Source organism: Phoca vitulina, unplaced genomic scaffold (assembly GCF_004348235.1).
Source record: "Phoca vitulina isolate PV1807 unplaced genomic scaffold, GSC_HSeal_1.0 scaffold45, whole genome shotgun sequence".
Taxonomy (NCBI): domain Eukaryota; kingdom Metazoa; phylum Chordata; class Mammalia; order Carnivora; family Phocidae; genus Phoca; species Phoca vitulina.
Window position 1 is genome coordinate 11,346,376 of NW_022589748.1, and position 25,161 is coordinate 11,371,536.

Consider the following 25,161-nt stretch of genomic DNA (forward strand, 5'->3'; position numbering starts at 1 on the left):
ATGAGTGCAGAGAAATGGGAGGGGCCAGACTGCACAAGACTTTGAAATCTTTCCTCCATCTGAGCAGTAGGGAGAACCATTGAAGGTTCTGGTGGGAGGTGACAAGATCAGGTTTGCATTTTCAAAAGCTCCCTCTGGTTCTTGTGCGGAGGTTAGATTGGAAGGGGATCCATTTGGGTACAGGAGACCCAGCAGGAGACAATGCAGTCCCATGGGTGAGCAAAGACGGAGGTTGGGCGAGGGGGTAGCTCAGCATAGAAGTCAAGTGCTTGGGTTTGGCCTCAGTCTCTGACCATGTTCTCTTAACTCTTCTGAGCCTTAGTCTCCTCATCTAAAAAGCAAGGGTACTAGTCCTAGCCACTTTCTAGGGGGGCTGTGATCGTTAGATGGGAGATCATGAACTGCCTACGTCCTAGTAGGCACTTGATTGATGTCAACCTTTCAGCCCACTTCTCCTTAGGCAGCTCCCTCTTCCTCTTCAGTCCTTGCCCCAGATATCACATCTTCTAGCCCCTTGTTTCTCTGCTGGGATTCCTTGTCAAAGCATTTTATCAACCGGATGGCACTTGTCTCCATCCCCTGCTGGGCTGACTGGGAGCACTGCAAAGGCAGAGAGCGTAACCATTTGGATCAGAGCTCCATTTCTAGCCCAGTGCCTGGCACATAGCAGTCCTTAATAGATGTGATAAGTAAATGCATACGTGAAGGGACAAATACGTGGATAACCCCTCTCCCTACCCCCTGCCCTGCATTTTGCAGAGCCGAGCCAGGACTGAGTACAGACTGGCTTGCCATCAGGTGGGTGTGGAGCACTTCAGCGATGGCTTCCCACGCTTACAGTCTAACGTCTGGTGCCTCTCCTAGGAGAAGATAGGACAAGAGCAGTGGGAAGGCTCTGTCATTCCTTTCCTCTGTTTCATATTCGTGAAGACTGTTTTGTTGAAATCCAATTAGAAGCCCCAGTTCAACTAATGTACAAAAACTTTCACGGAGCATGCCTCTCAAACAGCACACACATTTTATGCAGCTCATTTTTTTCCTTCCCCTCTGATGCTCGCATAAACACATTATGGCTTGGACCTCCTGGGCTGCCCTCTGCTGTCACCATTCAAGGACTCTATGCATGCTGCTGGTGGGACCCCATTCTTGGTGGATCCTTTGTCTTTGCTTCTTTGCTGGCTTGGTTAAGGATGCCATCAGTCATCTTGTCAACCCCTGCCCCTTGGCCCAGACAGGAAAGCACCGCTGGTCCTGTGGATTCTGCCTCGCCAGATGGGGGGATTCTCTCACTTCCTTCCCAGGAATATAGCCATGGGTGAGCCTGTGGGATTACCCTTGGGCAAAGGCGGCCTGCTCCGAACTGATCTCCTTTTGTCCACCTCTCCCTTGTTATGCATCCTGTATGCACACCCAGACTTCCCCAAATCTTAGCTTATCTGTGTCTCTTTTCTCTGAAATCTTGAGTGGCTTCCCATGGCTCCAGGTTTCTGAGTCCAGCCTCCTTCAGTCAGTATTTAAACATTCCCCACAGTTGGCCTCATTCTAGCCTTACATTCCACCCTCCCCCCACATCCACCACCCAACGCCCCAACTTCCCAGGGACACTCATTCTTCCTGGAAAATGGTCCTCAGCTGACTGCCCCTCTGACTACTCAAGCTGGAACTGCAGCCTGAAATGCTGGCCCCTCCCACTGTTGGTATTTACACATCCTTCAAAACCCAGATCAAGTGCCACCTCCTTTACGAATTTTAATCTCTTTACTCAGACTTAATTGCTCCTCCAAGTTGGATGTAAGTGAAATGTCCAGACAAGGAACAAGGCAGATACCATTAGCTATCTCCCCCATATCTGTCCACCCTGCCCGACTCCTTCCAAAAGGAATTTGTTTTTGTTCAGCTGTCCACATGTATCCATTCCTGGGGAATGTAGCCTGTATCCCCAGCCCAGGAGTGAATCTAGATTGGTCTAAATCAACAAGGTTATCCTGTCCCCTTGACAGTGATTGGCTTAGAAGTAGGTGCGTGACCCAGTTTTGTTGGGAGACTGTGGAAAACGGTTCTCACTCTTAAAAGAGATAGAAGAGTGTCTTCCATTTCAGTCTGGATTCCTGACAACATATTATGACCGTAAGGGTCAGAATTAGGATAACCCATCATCCGTCATTGTCACGATGGTGGAGCACAAATATGGGAAGGACCTTGTGATGATACTGTTGAGCAGCTAAATTAATCAATCCCAGCGATGCTTTCCTTCCAAGGTTGCTTTTATGTGAGATAAGAAAATCCCTTATTGTTTAAGGTAGTTGAATCAGGATATCTTGTTACTTGCAGCCTAAAGCAATCCAGGCAGATACAAGGACAACAGCTAAGTCAATTCAGATCTGTCTGCTCACTAGGATATTACACAGCCATTAAGAAAGAAACTCTAAGGTTGTGTAGCCACATGAAACAACATTATGGCATTATTTACGCAAAAAACTCAAGACATAAAACTGTTGGTCCAGCATGGTACAGAAATGTATGCAAATGAAAACGATCAGAAGAAAATAATTTTTAAAAATGATGATGGCTGTGTTAGGGTAGTAAACTTGTTCATTTCTCCCTCCACTTCTTGCGACCTTCAATAATGTGTGTACATACACACACACATATACATATATATACATATACATTATGCTGAATATACTGCATATAATGATATATGATATATGATATTTACTGCATAGTTCAATAAGTATATATAGTGTATACTAAATACATAATATTATATACAATGATATATATTCATATAGTTATATATACATTATGTATATTTGCATATATGTAATTTTGCTCTTACAGAGTTAGGCACTTTGTAAGCATAAATATTACATTTATAAGTATTAAATATTAAGCACTTCATACATATTAAATTGAGTTAATCCTCACAAGCCCTCTGAGGAAGATTCTATTGTTATTCCCATTTTACTTTGAGGAGACTGAGGCCCAGAGAGACTGGGCCTCTGTGAACTTGTGCAAGGTCACAGATCTAGTATGTGGGGAGACAAGATTGGAACACGAGCAGCCAGGCTCCAGAGTTTGTGCTCTTAATGACCATGGTACACTGCCGCTGTAGTGTCCGTATAAAATGGTTCCCATAATACTGTCTGGTTTTGCTCTTTTGGGCACACTGTGTACTGTGGATTTCTGGCAAAGTCTTCCCCTTTGTCATAGGGCATGGGATTGACAGAATGTGTCAGGGATGTGGGAGTGGGAGGTAGTCCTCATCTTGGGAGGGGGTATGGAGCCTCTTGGGAGCCCAGGGACAGAGGCAGTAGCTCAGCAAGTGTGGCCCACATGGCTGTGGTGTGCTGCGTGCCACACAGAGGCTGGATCCTGGCCAGGGGCAGCAGAGTAAAACTTTATGATCATGTCCAGTCCATATCCCAGCAGCAGGCTTTACCCAGCCAATAAATACTGGTTCAATTTGTCAAATCTGTCCATGCAAATAGTATGCTTAAATGATGACATGTTAAAGCAGTTGTGGAGGATGAGGGGGCATGCGGTTAATGAACATCAGCATGGGATATATGATGATACCTGTCTATGATTTGGGGGAAACGCAGCTATGTAGGATTGAGTACTAGCCATTGTTGGACGCGAATCCTGGGGCAAATGGTACTGGGGAAGTGTCCAAGAGGCAGTGCTGAAGGCTTGGATCATGAGAGAAAGCAAAATGCGGAATGAACAAAAGGAAAAGAGATGCGGAAGGAGTCACTGGGACTGGAAATCCAGGTCAGCATCTGCATCAAAGAATCACACCTTCCCCTAGAGGTGATTGGTAATATTGATCAGGGGCCAATCTATTGTAATAAAGTAGGGAAACTTTAGGTTAAGTAATAAGTACATAAGATGCATTTGGTTACAGGTATGTGAAGGAAAAAGCATAATTATACAGCCATGCATATTGGGAAATATTTTGTAGTTATTTTTTTTGAGAAATAGAATATATTGGATCAATGGAATCAGACAAATATCTTGTGCAGTAAGATACTCAGAGACACAGGCATGATAAAGAGGGGGAAACTGCAGTTTTGACATTCTTGTGGCCACTAGAGAGATGGAAGAACTAGACTAGCACAGAGGAGAGAGAAATAAGTCATTTTCAGGGCAGGAGGGATGGGTGATGGATAAAGGAGATGCATGTGGGCATGGTCACGGCAAGGGTAAATAAATGAAATGTTGATGAATTTGTTTATTATGTTCTGCTCATCAGCACAGCTGCTTAGAGGACACAGTGGACTGGGGGAAGGCAACAGGTACTCTCCTAGTGGTCTTTGGGGGGTTGGCTTGGCTTATCAGAAATTGTGACATCTCGATGTCTCCATCTCCCCCCCACCCCGTCTCTCACTGCTGCCAAGAGAGGTGGGTGACGTGTATGATCAAAGCAGAGTCGTCATCGTAGGAGGGCACTACAGTCTAAGACACATCACCAAAAACAGGAACTTGTAAAAGAAACCAAGACAGAGATCTGGATACACAGAGGGAGGTATCCAAGCTGTCAAGCCAGGACCCTGGCTGGACTTCCTAGCCCACTTTTATGAACTGGGGCACAATTGAGAAAGCCTTTGAAGGCTGAGTAGGAGTTTTGGAGGAAAGATGTGGGAAAAGGAGACCCAGGCAGGGAGAATGTGCCAAACAATGTGTCTTGTTTGGGGGAATGGTGGGGAGTTCATGTAGTTGGGGTATATGGTGGTTGTGTTGGAGATGAGGCTGGATAACTTAGTAGGGGTGAGAGTTAAAAGGAATATGCCAGATGAAAGGCTGTGGGACTTAAAATAGTGCTAAGAGTGATAATTCAAAATCTTTTACCAACCAACAGACACCAACTGTAAGAACAGGTGCTGACCATGGTGCTGGAGCAAGTCTTGGAAGGGGAATCTAAGGTCTTGGAGAGAGGGGCAGGAGCAGTGTGCGTGTGGTGGGGGGGCACCCGGGTGGGGAGAGATGGTCCTCAAGATAGCAACTGTTTATCGGTATGAACTGATATGAATGTATTTCAATATTTGAACCATCAGAATGGCTGTACGGATGCATATTTGCAGAACATCAGGCCTGAGTTGAGAGCAGGGGAGGGATAAAATTGGATTTATGCTTTGAAAAGTGGCTCGAGTCACAGCAAATATTTGTTTACCAGGTGGATTGATGGGTCATAGATATTTGAATGGATAGGGATCTGGGCTGATTTCTTTCCACCTGACAGAATGTAAAAGTCCTTCTTGTCCTTCTCAGCCTGGGCCTGGCCAGAAATCACCTGTTTCCATCTGGCCCTTCATTCCCTGTGATTGAACATATCCCCAGCTCCCCACATTGTCTGCTTTTGGCCACTGCAGCCCAAGCTGCCTCTGTCCCTGGCTGGTTGTCTCTCCTCAGCCCTGTCTGGACACGCCTGCTGTGTCTTGCTCTTTTCTCCCCTCACCAGCAGGAGAATTGGCAGTCTTCTGGGATTTAATTACAGGTTCCCTGAGGGCCTTTCAGCCCATCACAGGGCTCCTGCAGGCTGCTGGGAGGGTGACAGCAGCGTGCGGTGATGAACAGCAACTTCCCTGCATGGTGGCTGTACCCAGTGGCCGGCCCATGCTCCTTGGGCTACTCTGCATTTTCCTGAGCAAAACATGTCTCATTCCCATTTTGCACGATCAGATAGCAAATGGGGAAGACACAGCAGGAGAGATGATAAAAGACAGAGGGCTGTGCAGCCAGGGTGGAGGACAGAAAGCACAGCAGCTCTCCTGGAGGTGGTGCCTGCTTCCAGCAACTCCTGGAGCCTCTTTACATTCGTTAAATAATGACTTAGTAATTCTGCTCACTTTAATTAAGTCGACCTGGTGTGCTGACAGCTCAGGTCCAGGTGGGGATCTTTTTGGCCTTAGGCAGCCGTGCTAGAGTCCAAGAAAGTCCATAGACTAGGGTCAGCAAATACACAGCATGCACACCACCCATTCCCCACTCCTCCGCCCACTGCAGACATTGCTAATTGATCATGACACCACTGAGCCTGAATGTTATAGGAGCCTGGATGTGAGTGTTGGCCTCTTCAGGGCTCAAGGGCAGCTTAAAATAAGACAATGAGAGATTTTTTTTTTTTTTTTTTTGTCCTCTTGAAGTACGGTGAACACTGTAGGGTCTCAAGTATGCCTCAAAGGAAGATATTATGACCATGTCATAGGAGGTTTCTTCCCCTCAGGCAAGATTCCTATTTCCCCAATTCGGCTCCCTCTGAAATGCCATTTGGTGTGGGGTCAGAAGGACCTTCACTGGGAGAGATGGGATAAATCCACTCACCTCTATACTCTTTGTTCTTGGTCCTAGGGAATAAATAATCATCTAAACATCTTGTCTGTTGTTTTCCTCCTTCGGGGTGAAAACCAAATGATATGGACTCTACATTATCAGCTAGAATGGAATGTGGAGGCTGTTCCCCCCCGCCTTTGCCACTGCGCTGTAAATTGTCCATCACTCTCAGTCTGTATGGTCAGGAAGAGTCTGACCCTACTCTCCAGGGGTGGGCATGGGGTCCGGGCCTGGCTGATCAGAGCTTTCCATCTTTTTGGCTACCATGGTGGACACTGGGTTCTAACAGGCTCATGAGACTCAGCTCTGGGGTTTTGCTGTACTTACTGAGAAAGTGGGGCTCTCCTATTGGGCTTGCAGGCTCAGCTGGAGGGGTCTTAGCCTGGAGCTGCTGGTGAATGTCTTTGTGGCCCCTGGGGGAGATCCTGCAAAGGCCCCGAGGTGGGACTGAACTTGGCATCTTTTGAGGAACAGAAAGACAGAATGGCATGGAGGGTGAGGGGAGAGTGGTAGGAAATGAAGTCAGATAAGAAGGCGGTGGACCAATAGCCAAACTGTGGAAAGAGCCAAGATGTCCATCAACAGATGAATGGATAAAGAAGATGTGGTATATATATACAATGGAATATTATGCAGCCATCAAAAGGAATAAGATCTTGCCATTTGCAACGACGTGGATGGAACTGGAGGGTATTATGCTGAGCGAAATAAGTCAAACAGAGAAAGACATGTATCATATGACCTCACTGATATGAGGAATTCTTAATCTCAGGAAACAAACTGAGGGTTGCTGGAGTGGGGGGTGGGGTGGGAGGGATGGGGTGACTGGGTGATGGACACTGGGGAGGGTATGTGTTTTGGTAAGCGCTGTGAATTGTGCAAGACTGTTGAATCTCAGATCTGTACCTCTGAAACAAATAATGCAATATATGTTAAGAAAGAAAAAAAGAAGAAGAAGAATGTAGCAGGAGGGGAAGAATGAAGGGGGGGAAATCGGAGGGGGAGAAGAACCATGAGGACGATGGACTCTGAAAAACAAACTGAGGGTTCTAGAGGGGAGGGGGGTGGGAGGATGGGTTAGCCTGGTGATGGGTATTGAGGAGGGCACGTTCTGCATGGAGCACTGGGTGTTATGCACAAACAATGAATCATGGAACACTATATATAAAACTAATGATGTAATGTATGGGGATTAACATAACAATAAAAAAAAAAAAAAAAAGAAGGCGGTGGACAGATTATGGAAAGCTCCACAGGTCATAGTAGGAATTTGCAATTTATTCGAACAGCAGTGGGAAGCCATCACCACTTTGGGCATCCCCACACCCTCGAACTTTCTTTGCTTCCAACTCCTCCCTCCATATGAGGCATCTTGGTTATTACCAGGTTTAAAGTTGGAAGGCGGCAAGCTCTGCTGATAACTTGCTCAGTGAAATGGACTAGTTGCACCCCTCTCTGGGCCTGTTTCTGTTCTGGTTCATGATGAAATTGGACTAGTTCAAGGATAACAGAGAGATTTCATCTTTCATCCCTTTCTGTTCACTGGGCAGTGCCTACCTGGACAACTGTGAGGAGAAGGATTGTGGGCATTGCCCAAGATCTGTGGGAGAGTGCTGTCATCGATTAGCAATGTCTGCCATGGGCAAAGAAAAGGAAGCAGTGAATCATCCATCTCAAAACTGCATGCTCCTGGGAGACATAGCATTTTGTGGTTCTTTATGTCAGATGTATCAGCTTGGACCACCAGCCAGGGATAAAAGCATCCGGCAAGTTAGGAAACTTATGCAGGGCTTCCCACTTTACAAAGAGTTTTTATGGCCATTTTCTCACTGATCCTAACAATCCGTCATGTTTGCCTCCCACCCAGCCTCCCTTCTTCTGGTGACCATATCCAGGTTTTTTTCTTGGGCACCAATCCCTTCCTATCCTCAAGCCATGTGCTTTGGGGCTGAGGACAGAGCATGAGACCCAGGCCTGCACCATGATAGTCCTCTAGCCATGGCAGCAGGTAGAGCAATGGATCCAAGACTATACAGAGGTTATGGGAGATAGTGAAATGTTTGCTGCAACCCCTAGAAGGAGATTGCGCCCTGTGGATTTGAAGGTGGTGGGAGATAGGCCCAGGTGTGCCAAGGCTGTTTCCTATAGCCTCAAGAGCAAATCCTGCACATGTCTCCTCAACTTGACATTCAGTGATGTCACATCGGGAGCTCCAAATCAGCCATCGTGGAAGCATTTGCTACAAATCAGGGGCTTTTTTCTCCCCCCCCCCCCCCCCCCCCCCGGGAACCAGCTTGCCAGCACACCACTGGCCTGGGGCTGTCAGCAGCTTTCTTGCCGCTGCATGGAGCCTGAGACCTAAGCCACAGAGTGGAAGGTGGAGCCAAGAGATAGAGGACCAAGCCCTGAGTCCAGCTGCACCTGAAGCTGGACCTGCCTTTACACCTTTCAGCTGATAAAATTATTCTGTTTAAGCCTATTTGGGTTGTATTTTCTGCCCCTTACAACTAAAAGATGACTGGTATAAATTTTATTTTCAGTATGCAACAAACAGATGGTTTACTACTCATTTCTTCAAATGGGAATAGTTCTCCACTGCCTTGGGAGGAATGTTCGGATTTTCACCCGGCACCCCAGATTTCCCGCAGTCTGGCTCCACATTTTTACCCTGGCCTCAGATGAAGGCATCCTGTGCTCTAGGTTAATTGGACTTTTAAATTGCTTTCAACAAAATCTCCTCCCAGCCCTCCTCTGTGCCTTTGTCCATTCTGTTCCCTCACTCAGCCACTCTGGTCTGCCCGTCGCTATCTGCAAAGATCTCATTTACTTCTTAGCTCGTTAATTTTCAGTCTCCCCAAAGGAGCAGACTCAGGTTTCACGCACAGCGATGTCCCCGCACCTCAGACAGTGCCCGGCATGGTGCTCAGTCAACGTTTGTAGAATAAATGAGGACTGCTTGGGCCCGTGAGCCCGGGAAGCCAGGGTGACTCTCCAATGTCATTCGCTCACTACCCTGTCCTGGATGCCCAATCTTTATTTATGGCCTCACAAGGCCTTCTGCTGTTCGTGGATTTCTTTGCTTTCAAATATTTCTTTCATATCTGAAATAGAAGGCTGGCAAATGCCCCCTAAATCACCAGGCTTCCTTGGCAGCGTGCCACGTGCTCAGACCCCGCCCTGCCCCTCTGTCCCTACTTCCTATTTTTTGAAACCAATTGTGTGCATGTGTGTGCATGTGTGCACGAGCGTGCATGCATGTGTGTGCATGCACACACACCTCCTCTGGGAAAGAAATGCTTCTCTGTCCCCATCACTCAAGCTTGAGCTGGCCCTAGCTCCAATCAGCACCTGTGTAGGAGTGGCTTAGTTACGTGTGCAATCAGGAGCCATTTGCAGATTGATTTGCTTGCAGGTAGGTTCTCCTCAAAGCGCGTTTGAGATCACAGCCCTTTGATTGCCATGCCAATGACATGGGAGCAGTAATCACAGGGCTGCTCAGTTGAGCCGGAGGAGGGCCACCTGCCACTTTGCTGGACTCCTTTCAGACACTTGTTATTTTTCCTTAAAATGCGAGTGTAGCCAGGGGCGATCTTCAAAATATTGAGCAGCTGATAGGATGCAGGACTGACCAATCAGCCCGGTCGTATCCTTCCCCCTCCCAGGTATATATTATTATTTTAAATAATAATAGCTCTGACAGAGGTACAACCTACCGCCAGGCTCCTTTGTGTCAGATGCTTTAAAAAAACATCAGATAAGGAAACCGAGACTCAGAAAGACAGCCATTTTCCCATTTGTCGTGACCATCACACTTCCGAGCTACAGAATATTGCATCCAAGGATGTACCAAGTTCACCTAATCATTCTCCTAGTGCCAGGCAATTTATATTGTTTCCAGTCTTTTTTGCTGGTATAAATAATGCAGCTGTGACAGTCTCTATGTCATTAAAATTCCTTGAAGAATTCATTTTGGATGACTATATAATATTTCATATTGTCAACAAAAATGTGTGTACAAGGATACTAATCACATCATTACTTATAATAGCAAAAATTGAATGTAATTAAGCCACACAGAAAAATGCTCCTGGGATGATATTAAGTGAACACAGCAGGGTACAGAATCACATAATCAGTGTGCTCCTGATTATGGAGGGGGGGGAAAGGTACAGATGCATGGGGAAAAAAAAACTGGAGGGAAATATCTGTAAATTTTACCAGTCGTTATTGCTGGGTGATGACTTTATATGGAAAATTGTTATTTTCTCATGTTTCTATATTTTTTGAATTCTTCACAATGAGCATGCATTACTTTGACATTTTAAAAATCAGTAAAAAAAAAAAAAAGTTTTTTTTTTTTAATAAGTAAGTTCAGTCCGTGCATTTGGTTCATTGTTCTATCCTAGGGTTTGGCAAACTTTTTATGAAAAGGGCTAGATAGCAAATATATGATAGTAAATGTTGACTTTGTAGGCCATATGGTTTCTGTTGCAATTCCTCAACTCTGCACTGGCCTGCTTGAAAGCAGCCATAGACAATTCATAAACAAATGAATGTGGCTGTGTTTCAATAAGACTTTATTTACAAGAAATAAGAGGTGGGCCAGATTTGGCCCATGGGCCATAGTTTGCCAATCCCTACTCTAGCGTAACTTAATTACTGTTTTCCTTTAAAAAATAACTTTATTAAATATTATAACAGATACATTCCAGTATTTGAATATAGAAAAAGCAATATTTATAAAAATAAATTCAAAATACCAATAATAAAAATGCAGTGAACATCCATGTACTGATCCCCAATTTAAGCAGCATTGCTATTAGCTTTGAAGCCCTGGGTCCCCCAACCCCAGACCCCAGACCCTTCCTTCAAAGGGACCTAGTTTTACCACAAGTTTGTATCTCTCAATACATTGTATAGTTTTGCTTATTTTTGAACTTTTCAGATCAAATGATCATGGTATATGTATTATTCTATAACTTATTTACGTTTTGTTCTTAAGATTCATCCATGTTGACGTGTGTAGACATAATCCATTTCTTTGCAGTTCTGCAGAGTATTCCACGGTGTGAATATACCATAATTTATTTAGCCATTGTACTGTTGATGGTCATTTTGTTGTTTCCATTTCAAACTGTGTTCTGAACACTCTTGAATCCATATTATGCTGCAAGAATTTCTTTGATGTGCACAAATGATATCAGGATTGTTGGGTTATAGGATCTGAATGTCTTCAGATGTACCAGGTAAAAGCCATTGTTCTCTAAGGTGGGTGTATCGGCCCATACTCCCTCCAGCATGGGATGAGAGTTCCCGTTGTTCCATAGTCTCACCAACACTTGCTATCTTCACACTCTAATGATTTTTCATCTTAATATTGTTATTGAGTATACTACCTTACCTCCCAAACCCTTGTGAAGTTGGAAGATGTGACTACCAGACCTTTAGGCTTAATGCCAGTTGTCTCACCTTGAGTGGACCTGAACCACAGGCATGCTGGGAGGTTGGGTGCAAGGATGATGGCAGTCAGACCCTCATAGGATTTGTGGGAGCTGACGAAGCCCCAGCCTGACCCCCACCACACACACACAGCAGGTAGTTGGTGGTCTTACAGCTTGAAATCAAAGCTGACAAGCTAATCATTTGTTTATTTGACAAATATTGAATGCCTCCCATGTTCTCAGCAGGGGTCAAGATGCTAGGGCACAGTGGTGCATAAAAGGAACAGAAATCACTGTCTTCGTGGAGCTTACACCCTTGAAGAGTGAAACAAACATCCAAAAAATGAGTTGTCAATTACAAAGTGTTATTAGGTGGTGGTAAAGTGTGGAGAAAAGTGAAGGGGGAAAGGGGCCATAGGTGGGTGTTTGCATGTCAGATGGGGTGGCCAGAACAGACCTCACGGAGAAGGTGACATTTGAGCAAAGATCTGAAGACAGTGGAGGAACAAGCCGTGAGGGTGTCTGGGGGAAGAATGTTCTAAGCAACAGGATCAGCAGTTGCAAAGGCTCGGAGGCAGGAGCATACCCAGTATGTTCCCAGAATAGCCAAGCAGCAAAGAGACCCGTATGCCTGGAGTAAAGCGGATGGGGGAGGGAGTAAGAGGAGATGGGGCTAGACAGGAGAGGGGCCAGACCATGGTGCCTACACAAGAGGCCTGCTTGATTCGGGCTGCCAGGAAGCTCCGAGCATCCTATCAGGCTGATGTGGGTATCAGTGTCTGGCAGCTGCAGGGGGGACGTGACTGTATGTAGGGTCAGGGAACAACTGGAGTGTTTGGGGACACAGAGGCAGGCTTCCACTGGAGAGAGCAGGTTGACAAGGTGTGTGGACCTGTACTGTATGTGTCTGGGCATCTCTCATGGGAAGACTGGGGATCATTAAGTACGAAGTTCATGTAATGCCAGATCTCACGATGATGGGGCTCAGGCAGCGGTGGGGTTGGGCCTGGAGGCGGTGCGGGGGCGCCCAGGCTGAGCCCAGAACAGGGCACTAGTCCCAGGCTGAAGTGATGGTGGGATGCGGTCTCAACAGCTCGGGTCCTGGCCTCCGCAAGATCACTTCCGCCTCAGGGTCTAGAAGGCTCTGCAGCATCGGGGAGCCTGTTCCGATCCCAGCTCTGATATTCAGCAGCTGTGTGACCTTGAACAATCAATGGACCTTCTGTGCCTCGGTTTCTTTGACTATAAAACAGGGATATTCATAGTACATTCCTCATAGAGGTTTTTGTGAAGATTGAATCGGTTGAAATAGGTCAATTGATTAGAACAGCACCAGTAAGATAGTAAATGATAATAATAATATTAATTATATTTATATTTAACACTAACACTATCTTTAGATTACTAGCTATATTACTGTTGCTGTTATTATTTCTCCTGAAGAGAAATCATTTTCTTGGATGTCACAGCACTTATCTTTGTCCCAAATGTGGACCACACGAGGAGGGGTGGGCGAGCAAGGGTGTACGTCACTTAATTGCTCTCTGTGGTCATGGGCAAGTTACATTGCTTCCCTGAACCTGGGTTTTCCTAGCAACGAAATGGGACTGCTCATGCCCTCTTCAGACACCCAGCAGTGCTGGCTTATCCAGAGCAGGGGGCAGGGCAGGGTCATGGTGGGAGCTGGGCGAACTTCTCCATCATTCCATTAGACCTGCCCTTTCCGGGCAGGGCTGCAGGTAGATAGTGGTGAACCAGGTGTGGGTCCCGACTTCTAGGGTCCCCAGTCTCATGAGGGAGGCAGATAATGGCATCGTGGCAGCAGGAAAAACAGATGTATGGGCTCAGCGCATCCCACGGGTTAATCTGTGAAGCAAGAGCAGCTGCAGTCATTCCGGTTTTCAGGCAAGGAGGCTGAGGTTTAGCATGGTGAGGTGATGGACCGAAGCCCTCAGAACTATGGTGATGGTGCCAGGACTTGACCCACCCTCTCTGACTCCAGCCTGTGTTGCACGGGCATGAGGAAGTGAGCCACTGACCACTGGGGTGGCGTGGCAAGGGGCATTGCTGCAGGCCTGCCTTGGATGAGACACTTAAGCTGGGCATTGAAGGATGCATAGGAGTTGGCTAGGCACACCTGAATGAGGATGGGGCGGGCCTGCCAGGCAGATGGGAGAGCACTGGTGCGAGGTGTGTGGGGGGGATTGGAAGAGGAGTCCGTTATCTCTTGCCCCAGGAACGCTGCCTACGAGCCACGTCCCGTGCAGGTATGTGGGGACGGGCAGGGGCAGCTCAAGCTCCTGGGGAGGTTGGCTAGGTGTCCTGCTGATCCTGGCTGGGTCGCTCAGGTGTCTAGGCATAGGCTGAGTGTTGTTGACCGAGGCTGGCCTCAGCTGGGGTGATTAGGACTCAGCCCTGCTCTCTGGGTCCCCCATCCTCTAGCGGGCTCGCCCGGGCATGACCTCCTGGTGATAAAAGAAGTACAAGCTCGGGGCCACGCCCAGGTGTGCCACATGCTTGTGTCTTGTCCACTGGCCACGGCAAGTCACATGGCTGAGCCCCCAAGTCCACACAGAGGGTAGTGCAGAGGGTACAGACACAAGGAGGGGCCATGTCTGCAACCTGCCACACAGGGCGTTGAGGGGGGCCGAAGCGCTGCGGAGGGGTCACGCTGCAGATGAGATGGCAGAGGTCACTGGGGACGACTGGGGAGAATGGAGGGGCCAGCGGGAAGTGGGGAGGAGGTAGGAGACAGTTCCGAGCACAAGAAAGGACACGGGCCCGGACCAAGGCAACAGGGGTGGGTATAGAAGAGATTGATTATGCCACTTTTGTCCTATAAAAACCAAGGAGTCAGGCTGAGGCGCTCGGTCTGCCACGCAGATGTCACAGATGGTCCCCGGGATATAATTGGCCTTGGCCTCTGCAGAAAGGTTAATTGCTCAGATCACAGAGTCTGAGGCTCCCAGGACTGACAGAAAACCTCCCCAGTTAAGGACCCGGAGCTGGGAGCTTCTGTCCCCTCTGGTCACTTGACCAGGCTATGGGTGACAGTGGAGGGGCGAGACGCGGGAGGCCCTGCCCAGGGAGCTCAGACCCCGGGGAGACACTAACCATAAGCAAACATTCCGGGGGCTGTGACAGCCAGCCTTACAGGGACAGTGGAGGCTAGAGGCTGTTTTGGCTGCAGAAACAGAAAACTCATTCCAACAGGCCTGAGCCAAACGAGGAATTTGCTGGCTCCAGTAAGTCAGCGGTCCGGGTTGGAGCTCGGTCCCACGCAGCTGGATCCAGTGCTCTCAGCGGGCAGCTTCTGACTCTCAGCTGGGCCTTCCTGTGCCTGCCTCATTCTCGGGGGCGGGGGGGGTTACCTAGTCGCCTCCAGATGCCCCCGACAGCTCCAGGTGTCCATCCTCCCCCCTGAGCAACCAACAAGGGCAAGGGAACACCTCCTTCCCAGATGTTTCAGCAAAGGCCCGGGACTGGCTCTGATTGGCCTGGCTTGCATCCCCCGCCCATCCCTGAACCAGTCACCGTGGCCTGGGTCACAGCCCAGCTGGAACTGGGAAGGGGTGGTCTGCCTCGCCCCAGTGCAAGGGCTGAGAACCGAGGCACAGTGGTCCCTTCAAGAAAAAGCCAGTTCTATTCCCAAAAGCGATACCGGGCTGGTCCAGGGCACCAGAGAAGGGAGTGGTGGTGGAGACGGGGTGTCCATACCTACCAGGCTCCCAGAGTCATGTCGAGGAGGGAAGGGCCCTTAGGAACTGTTGTCCAATAGCCCATTTCACAGATGAGGAGACTGAGCCAAGGATACGGTCATTTCAAAGTGGGGAAGCTGCTGAAAAGACAAGATGGCAGAGCGGGGGTGGGGGAGGGTCTGGGGAGAGGAAGGTTGAATTGGTGGATAGATTGGGGACTTTCTGGGTCCTGTCTGAGGAGGTGACATTTTAGTTGAGACCCGAATGGAGAAAAAGAGCCAGCCATGTGAGGATAAGAGGAAAGAACCTTCCAGAAGGAACAACTAGGTGCAGAGGCTGAAGCAAACTTGGTCTCTCAGGGCCCAAGGCTGATGGACACACCAATATCTCAACACAGGCGGGGAGGGGGGTGGGGAGCTGGAGAGGTCACACACCAGCTTTTCCTGTGCATTTTCTCAAAAGTGACGCATATTTCTGCTTAGAGCCGCGTGGCGAGGACAAGTCACCCTGTCCTTCCTACCTGCATGGGGCCCTGGGAAACAGGGCGCCGGCATCACTGTTGAGGGAGAAGTAAATGTTCCTGCAGGGCAAACCCACCTTCCCTTCATCACCTTCTACCAGAAACTCTTAGCTGCAAAATCTTTGCTCAGTATTCCCAATTTGAAGTGCTGTCTCAAGAATGTTTTAATCTAAATGTTATTCCTAATGAGGCTGAATCTATTTTTCCATATGATTTTAACTACGTTCGTTTCTTCTTTTGTGAATTGTCTGGAAACGTAACCTCCTGGGCCTCCTTAAGAAAGTTGTTTTTTTTTTTTTTCTTCCTTAACCTGAAACTCGAGGCATTTGGGAGCTCTGATCTCAAAGGCCCATCCAGCTTGCATATTCTCCTGGATTCTCTGATCTTTAAAAATATCAAAGGAAATGCCATTTATATTGGCAAAAGCTTTGTGGGTTCCTCCCAGATGAGAGAATACACCCCTGAAGTTGGTGAATCTAGATATTTTTAGACTCTTCTGCTGGAGTGATAAAACCAGGATCCTTTTGCCTAAGGTGGTGGGGGGAGGGGAGTGGCAAGAGATAAGCCATTGTCTGGCTCCAGTATAATAAAGTCGAGATTCTGAGTGCAAGGGAGACTCAGGGAAGAATCATGCATTTGTTTCCCCCCTGCCAAGAGGAATATCGAAGAAGCTCAGATCGAAGAAGCCCATCCTTTGTGCTAGAATAGCCCTTCATGCACCCTCGCGGATAAGCCCTAAAAGATTTCTGCCCACAGACATTTTTTTCTCCTTATTCTGTCCATGCCTTGAAGATGCTGACATGGACTTGCATAGTATTTTCCAATCTGTGGGGTCTAGCCTGGTGTACAGTAGGAGTTACGTGTCTGTGGTTAAGAATCAGAAGTCCTGGGGCGGAGTCCACTGTCTTGCAGAGCTATGTGACCTTGTTCAATTCTTGTGCCCTCTCTGGGACAAATGTTTACCATCTGAAAAATGAAGTGTGTTGAACTCAGTTATGACTGGGTGTCTGAGTTCTGGGGAGGGTGGGGAACTGGCATCCTAGGGCCCTGCCACTGCTCAGCTAGTTTATCTGACTCACATGATGTTTGAAAACATTAGAATGCATTGCTGATGTTTTCAAAATGCAGAGATTTCACATAAAAGTCAGGATTTCTGGCTTCTTCTGAAAAGTTGGAAGATCTAGCAACCCTGGGCGCGTACTCCCACCAGTTGGCTAGAGCCAAGCTGCAGCCTCTTCCTTTATCCGGAAAGTGGGTTTCTCCAGGAACCTGGGTTTATCCCGGAAATGGCTGCAGCTGCCCGCAGGTCTTGTTGTCTTCCTGACATGGAAGCAGAGTGTCAGTTCCCATTTATTATCGGGACTGTGCCTTTATTTAGGGGAGGAAGGTAAGAGATTTCTCATACCCATGTTCCTTGCAAAGGTGGAAAAAGCATGTGCAAAGGCCCTGAGGTAGGAATGAGTTTTGTATGTTTGTGGATGGAAAAGCCTGGACAGGTGGGTGGGGGGCAGATCGCCTAGGATCCTGGGAGGAACTTGAGTATGATGGGAAACCATTGGAGTATTGAAGGGCTTACAGGAAGTAGATTTGATTTGCATTCTAGAAAGATCCTTTTGGCTGCTGAATGGTGATACATGCTGGGGAAAAAAAATAAAAAGGGAAGGAGACTAGGGAATGCTGGGAGGGGTGTTGGCAATTTGACATAATGAGATCAAGGAAGACATCACTAAGAAATGACATTTGAGCAAAACTTAGAAGAGGGGAGGGAGATCCAGGGGAAGAGTGTTTTAGGCAGGGGGAATGACAAGTGCAAAGGTCCTGAGGCAGAGGAGCAAGGAGGCCAATGTGACTAGAAGGAAGTGAGCAAGAGGCAGGAGGGTAGGAGATGAGGTCAGGAGGGGTGGGGGAGTTGAAGGCCATTGCACAGGTGGCCGCTGACCCCAACAGGTGAGTGAATGCTGAGCCAGCTGGCACGGACCCTCAGAGTGGCTTCATGGAGGACCACAGGGGGTCTCTGCCTTGGCTGGGGCCTTCCTGAGGTCAGGACTTCCAAATATGGGAGCATGGGGAGGGGTATGGATGCTGCAGTCTGTCTACTGAGCTGCAGTCAGACTCCTGACCTGCTCTGCAAGAACTGGTCCCCCAGGGGCTCATTCCAACTTTGAGGCCGCTGTCCCTCCACAGCCCCTGGGAGGGAATCTCAGCGGCTCAAGTCCCCTCCCCACCTTGCACTGTGCGTAGGTTCCATCTGTGACCATCGGTGTGATGGAGTGGCAGGAAAAAGTGTTGATGGAGTCGGGTAGGAGTTTGGGTCACCTTAGGGACTTGTCTTCATGGGACACATGTCAGACTAGTGTGACTTGGGGTCCTCAGGCCTGAACCCTCTGCTGCTACCTTGGCCACAGATTCTACCATTGCCTTCAGGGATCCCACTGTGGTCTCCCCGAAGGTCAGTGTGGACTCCAGGCTTGCTCCTCCCTGCTTTCTCTGGGTGACAGCCAGCATGAACATGTGGACACCCAGATCTGACCACCCACCTGCAGGAGGCTTCCCCCAGCTCCCACTGCCCTTGGGATAAAGTGGCCTCTTCTCCCCAGTTCTGGCCTTCACACTTGGCCTCTGTGGTCCAGCCATGCTCGTGTTCCTAACTCCTGCTCTTGGTCTACTTTGCCTGCCCTGGACCCTCTTCAGAAACTCCCGAGACCCCCCAGCCTGGTCCAGGCTGGCTCCTGACAGCGGCCTTTCACGGTGGCATTCCGGGTCTGTGCAGAGCCAGCACCGAGCCACAGTAAGACCCTGTGTCCACATAGGCCACTGAGTCCACACCGTAACCCTTGATGTGGGTGTTTTTGGCATTCCATCTTACTGATGAGGAAACTGAGACCCAGTAAGATTTACATAACTTGCCCCAGATCACAGAGCTGGTAAGTGGAGGAAGTGAGATTTGAACCCACTCTATCTGGCTCCAGAGCCCTGCTCTTGTCCCCACCTTGTCCCTCTCCACTGAAATTGAATTAATGAGTCACTGAATAAAGCCAGATGACCAACGCCCAGATTGGCTGCCCTCCCCTTCTCCCTCCTTCGCGCAAACCTCCCCGGGCCGGCCGGTTCCCATCACCAAAGTCCATGGGGTCTACACTGCCAGCCTCATCACCCACTCCTATCCCAGCCCCCGAAGTCCCATTCCCCTTGGCATCAGCCTCTGAAGCAATCTGCCTCCCTCTCTTCACACAGAAGGGCCTGGATCGCCAAAGCCCGTGGCCTTTTCTCATCTCCATCCTCATTCCCCGTGACTTTTGGGTGGCATTCACAACAGCGGCTCCTCCTTCTTGGATTACTCGCTTCTCTTAGCTTTGCTGCTGAAGGAGTCTGGCTGCCTCTTCTTCCTCTTTGCTTGTGTCATTTCTTCATTTGTTCATTGAACAAATATTTACTGAGCACCTCCTGTGCCATGCCAGACACTGTTCTCAAAGACAGTCTGGCTAAACATGCCAGACAAAATCTCTGCCCACGTGGGGCTATCACTATGGAGGGGGAGCAGGCCAGACATAAGTATACTAACAGATAACACCATTTCAAATAATGAAAAATAAAACAGGGCAAAGGGTAGAAAGTGACGTGTGTGTTGGGGGTGGTAGCTACTTTAGATGGAGTGGCCAGTGACATTGAGCAGGGAAGCAGTCAATCAAGCAATGTTGGGGGATAAGCATTCTGGACAGAGGGCACAGCAAGTGCAAAGGCCCTTAGGTAGCTGGAGTGTGGTGGGTAAGGGGCCATCCAAGGGTGTGCAGTGATTTGACAACCTGGTGGGACTTTGAAAGCCAGGTGGGGAGTTGGGGTTTATTTCAAGTGCAGTGGGAAATCTCCAGAAGGTTATAGCGAGGGAGAGACTTATTCAACATAGTACTGAAGTCCTAGCCACAGCAATCAGACAAGAAAAAGAAATAAAAGGCATCCTAATTGGTAAGGAAGAAGTAAAACTTTCACTATTTGCAGATGGCATGATAATATATATAGGAAACTACAGAGACTCCACCAAAAAACTACTAGACCTGATAAATTCAGTAAAGTTGCAGAATACAAAATCAATATACAGAAATCTGTTGCATTTGTATACATTAATAATGAAATAGCAGAAAGAGAAATGAAGGAAACACTCCCATTTACAATTGCACTGAAAAGAATAAAATTAAAAAAAAGAATAAAATACCTAAGAATAAACTTCACTGAAAGGGTGAAAGGCCTGTACTCTGAAAACTTTAAAACACTGATGAAAGAGATCAAAGACGACACAAACAAATGCAAAGATCTTCCACGCTCGTGGATCAGAAGAACCAACACTGTTTAAAGGTCTCTACTACCCAGAGCAGTCTACAGATTTCATGCAATCCCTATCAAAATACCACCAGCATTTTTCACAGAACTAGAACAAACAGCCCTAAAATTTGTATGGAACCACAAAAAGACTCCGAATAGCCAAAGCCATCTCGAGAAAGAAGAACAAAGCCAGAGGTATCACAATTCCCAATTGCAAGATATATTAATGACATTTACATTTTTAAAAGATCCCTCCGTCTCAGAATGTGGCCCACATTCTGAGAACGACCAGGGACGCTTGTTCAAAAAGTGGATCCCAGCCTCTGCTCGCATCTGTGGCATCGGCTTCCCTGGGGGCAGCCTGGGAACGTGCATTTTCACAAGCACTTGCAAATTTGAGAACCGCTGCTCCAGGCAGATTCTTAACCTGGAAATTACCAAGGGGGTCAGCAGACAGAACTCAGGGGATCCAAGAGTTTGGGTGGCAAAATATTACATCTCTACTCTCATAGCCTCTAATTGGCAGTCGGCATTTCCCTCCTAGCCCTACCTGGGACTTCGTCATCAATCAGAATCAGAGTTTTCATGACATGTTACAGGGTTTGTACAGATCTCAAAAATACCACGTCTCTCCTCGCTGCTTTGAAGCCATGGGAGTTATTAGACCTTGTTATGTCACGCATTAATAAAGAAGCATGTAGGTTAATATTATACATTTGACTTTTAAAAAAATGTCTTGATAACTCCACTTCAGTATAATTAGCTTCCTTTGCAATTCTATGTATGTTTGTTTTATGCATTTAAAAAGATTATTAAGAGAAAGAGTCCTTAGGTTTCATCAGATGTCATAGAGGTATGTGGCCCAGAAAAGGTGCAGAACCCCTGCAGAGAGCTGGAGGCGGGGGAGGGGGCACTCAGGCAGAGCTGGATGCCACTCCTGAGTTCCCTTGCCAATGCGTGGGACCTGGGGCAAATTACTTTCCTCCTCTGTGCCTCCGTGTCCTTACCTGTAAGATGTAGCACCTATCTTGAATGCTTGTTGGAAGGAACCAGCCAGGCTCCCCGGCGTGGGGGGGCGGGGCACAAGGACGTGCCCTTTCTTCCACTGGAACGTAGGACTTTGTTGTGGAGGGGGAGCAGGGCTGAATCTGAATCCCAGCTTTGCCACTTACTAGCTGTGATCCTGGGCTGGGTAATTAACAGCTTTGTGCCTCAGTTTCCCCTCCATAACTTGGAGGTAATAATAGCACTCAGGTCATAGGGTGTTGTGGGATGAGATGAGTTTCTATTGGCAAGGGCCCGGCACGGTGCTTGGCACTCCCTGGATGATGTATTATAACATGGTCATTAGCAAGTGTGTGTCTCACCCCTGAGGTTAAATTTGGGGTTCCCGGAGGGCTAGATCCAAGTCCTCTTCCCCTCTGCATCCCCCATAGTATCTGACACAGGGTCTGGGTTTGGGAAATATGTTTGCTGCAGTGACTGCCCTTTTTCAGGTGAGTTAAGGGAGAAGGGACTCTTGCTCTAGAGGCCGGGATCAGGGAGGGCAAGTCAGATGCCACCGGGGCCATAGGGGACCCCGGATTCAGCAAGGGGGCCACAGGGAGGTGAAGGGCAGAGGGCTAGAGCACAGTTAGTCTTGGGGTCTTGGGCAAATATTGAATCCGGATAATCTAGTTGACAGTATCTCCCCACCACCACTCACTTAGCCTGGCTTTGGCAGGCTTGAGACAGATGCGTTTTTCTGCTGCTTTCCAAGCCTCCAAGCCTGTTCTCATCTGTTGAATGGGGACAGGTAGCATGCATTGGGCCCCACCATGAGCTAAGCCTTGGTTATGCCTCTCGACATGCTTCTTTAATTCTCACAAGAGGTGGATGGGGAGACTGAGGCTCAGAGAGGTGAAGTAACTTGCCCGAGGCCACACAGCAAGTCAGTAGCAGAGCTGGGGTTTGCCTGGGTGGTCTGGCTCCTGGGCCATGACTTAAGCACTGGGCACACCACCACCTCACAGCTGGGAAGCCTTTCTCTTCCTTCCTCCCTTCCACAGTGACCAGCCCCACTTCATGCTCACAGAGGTGTTCTCGAGGGTACTACTCTTCCCCATCTGGCAGCTGGAGTAGGAACCGGCGGGTGTCTGGGAGGCCGTTCGGATACAGTACCTTCCCTGGCTGGCATCTTCCCCGAGCCCTGACCATTTCTGTCCCCTGACTGCATACTGCCTGGCTTCTTTTTTCCCTTTCATTACTTCCTTCCAGCTCCATTGTAAAGGACTCTTTGGGGTGATTCCCTGGGCCATAGTCCTCTGTTTCCACGGCAGGGATACTATAGGGAAGGGTGGGGAGTGTGGCAAAATGCAGAGCACCTGCCCTGCCTGTGGGACTAGCCACCCCTTGGCTCTAGCCAATGTCTTCTTGTGGCAGCATGGCCCTGGCCTGCCAGGCTTCCACAAGAATCTAGATTTTCATGCGGTTTTCTCATTTTTAAGTGTTGGCATCTAATTCGAAATTTTTAAAAATACCACGTATACCAAGAGAGGAAGAGAGAGTCGCACACACAGAGAGGCTGACAGACAGAGAAAGAGAGGAAATGAAAAACCCAGAACACAGAACAACAACAAAAAATCTCAGAAACTTGTCTTTGGGTTAGTTTGCAATTTCTGACCTCTCCTCTCCTATTTCCTTTGCCTGCACAGCAGCCCCATCTGGGGAGAAGGGGAGGCCCAGAGAGGTGAGACCACTTGTCCGAGACAATGGGGGGCCAGTGTGGGGCTGGGGGCCAGAACCAAACCTTGGCCTTCTCAGCCTTTCCCACTACACTTTCCCTACCAGCCCCCTCCCCAGGCCCCAGCCTCTGTGGGCCAGAGATTATTTCCAAGGCCGGCTTCTGGACTCTAAGGAGGAAGGAATCTCATTGTAGTCTGATGCTGAAGGCCAAGGTCACCTTGACACATCTCAAATGCTCAGTGACTGTCCCCGGATTCCAACAGAGCTGTTTCTAAAGGGCATGTCTGCTAGAGTCATTTCTAAATTGACAAGGACGGGAGCCTTGTGGAATTCTGGGGGCAGTAAGGCCTTGTCAGATTCTGTTCCAGTGATCAACTGGCTTGTCCACTTGTGAGCTCGGAGGAGAAGGACTTGTTTTTCTGGGCCTGGAGTGTCAGTTTGCTACACCAACATTTGCTGAGGACCTATGATGTGCCAGGAGCCAGACCGGGGGCGGGGGTGGGGGTGGGGCAGGTGTTTGCAGCCATGATCTCATTTAACTTGTCCAGGGGACGTGAAGGTTGGTAGCGTTGATTCCATTTTATGGAAAGACACTGAGGCCCAGCGAGGTTTAGATAAACATCCAAGGTCAAATCCAGACCTTTTCGTCCCCAAGTCCACACTCTCTCCACCTTAGCAAGGCATCTACCTGGATGTGGTGGAGAGACTGCCTTCTTTGCTGAGGTCGGTCTGGGGGCCACAGCGGGGGCTGGGGTGCTCAGGAGAGGCTTCTTGGAGGAGGTGACCTTCTATGAAGAAAGAAGGTATATTAGTTTCTCATGGCTGTTGTAACAAATTAGCACAAACCTAATGACTTAAAACGGCATGGATTTATTATCTTATAGTTTTGGGGGTCAGAATTCCAAAATGAGCCTTATGAGGCTAAAATCGATTACAAGGCAGGAGTGTGTTCCTTTCTGGAGGCTCCAGGTGAGAACCCGTTTCCTCGCCTTTTCCAGCCTCTGGAGGCTGCTTGCATTCCTTGGCTCATGACTAACCCCATATCACTCCAATCTCTGCTTCTGTTGTCCCATCATCTGTTCCTGACTCTGGCCCTCTGGCCTCCCTCTTATAACAATGCTCATGATTACATGGGGCCCATCTAAATAATCCAGGACAATGTCCCCATCTCAAGATCATAATCACATCTGCAAAGTCCCCTCTGCTGTGTAAGGTAACATATTCGCAGGTTCTGGAAACAAGGATGTGGAGATCTTCACAGGATGTTATTCAGAAGCAGATGACCCCAGAGAGGACAACACTTCGGGGGCTGGGGCCAAGCCTGAGGCTCAGGAGGGCATGGGATGTTCAGCAAGCAGCCATGCTGAGGGTTGGAGGTGGGCAGGGCTGCTCAGGACCCAAGTGTCAAGGGCACCGAATGCCACATCGGGCATTTGAACTTCATCCTCTAGAGCAGTGCTCCTCACACTTGAACATGCATCTGGATCAGCTGGGGATCTGGTGAAAATGCAGACCTTGAGTCAGTAGGTCTGGGTGGGGACTGAGAATCTGCATTTCCCACAGGCTCCCAGCGGCTGCAGCTGCTTGTGTGTGGACCCACTTTGAGGAGCGAGGCTTTAGAGAAGGAGGGCTCCAGAAAAGATGGTGATGCAGAAAACAGTCCTACCCAGGCTCCTTGTTTCCAGAACATCACACTGGTTGGCATTTGAATGGCATTCTCTTCCCAAGCCCTCTGTTACCCAATGTTCTTGCACATCCTACAAGAGCGGCCATTCAGGATCGCCACCATGACCTCCAGTCCAAGCCTGAAATGTTCTGTCTGACTCAGCGAAGGAAGATTCCCGGTACCGTGACACTGGCGATTCACCTGCCTTCTCAGGCCTTCGAGCAAAGGGTGTAGGGCCGGGGTGGACAAGAGGACTCTCGGGAATAGCTCTTAGATCTGTGCTCTGGCTCCAATGTGGGCATATTTTTAGAGCTGAATTGTCTTTCCTTTTAATCTAACTCTTTGAAAATTGATACCCTCATGGGTGGGGTACTTGCTGGAACCTCCCCTGTCCCTGAGCAAGCTGGATGACTGAGGGTTTGCTGGGTATTTTACTCCTACATGGAGATATCAGCGAGGACC

At 48.5% G+C, this 25,161-nt stretch overlaps 1 protein-coding gene across 2 annotated transcripts in view; it reads left to right on the forward strand.

The window, feature by feature from the left end:
* Positions 1-25,161, forward strand: part of GSG1L (GSG1 like) — a 203,621-nt gene that overhangs the window by 96,130 nt on the left and 82,330 nt on the right. The window lies entirely within an intron of this gene.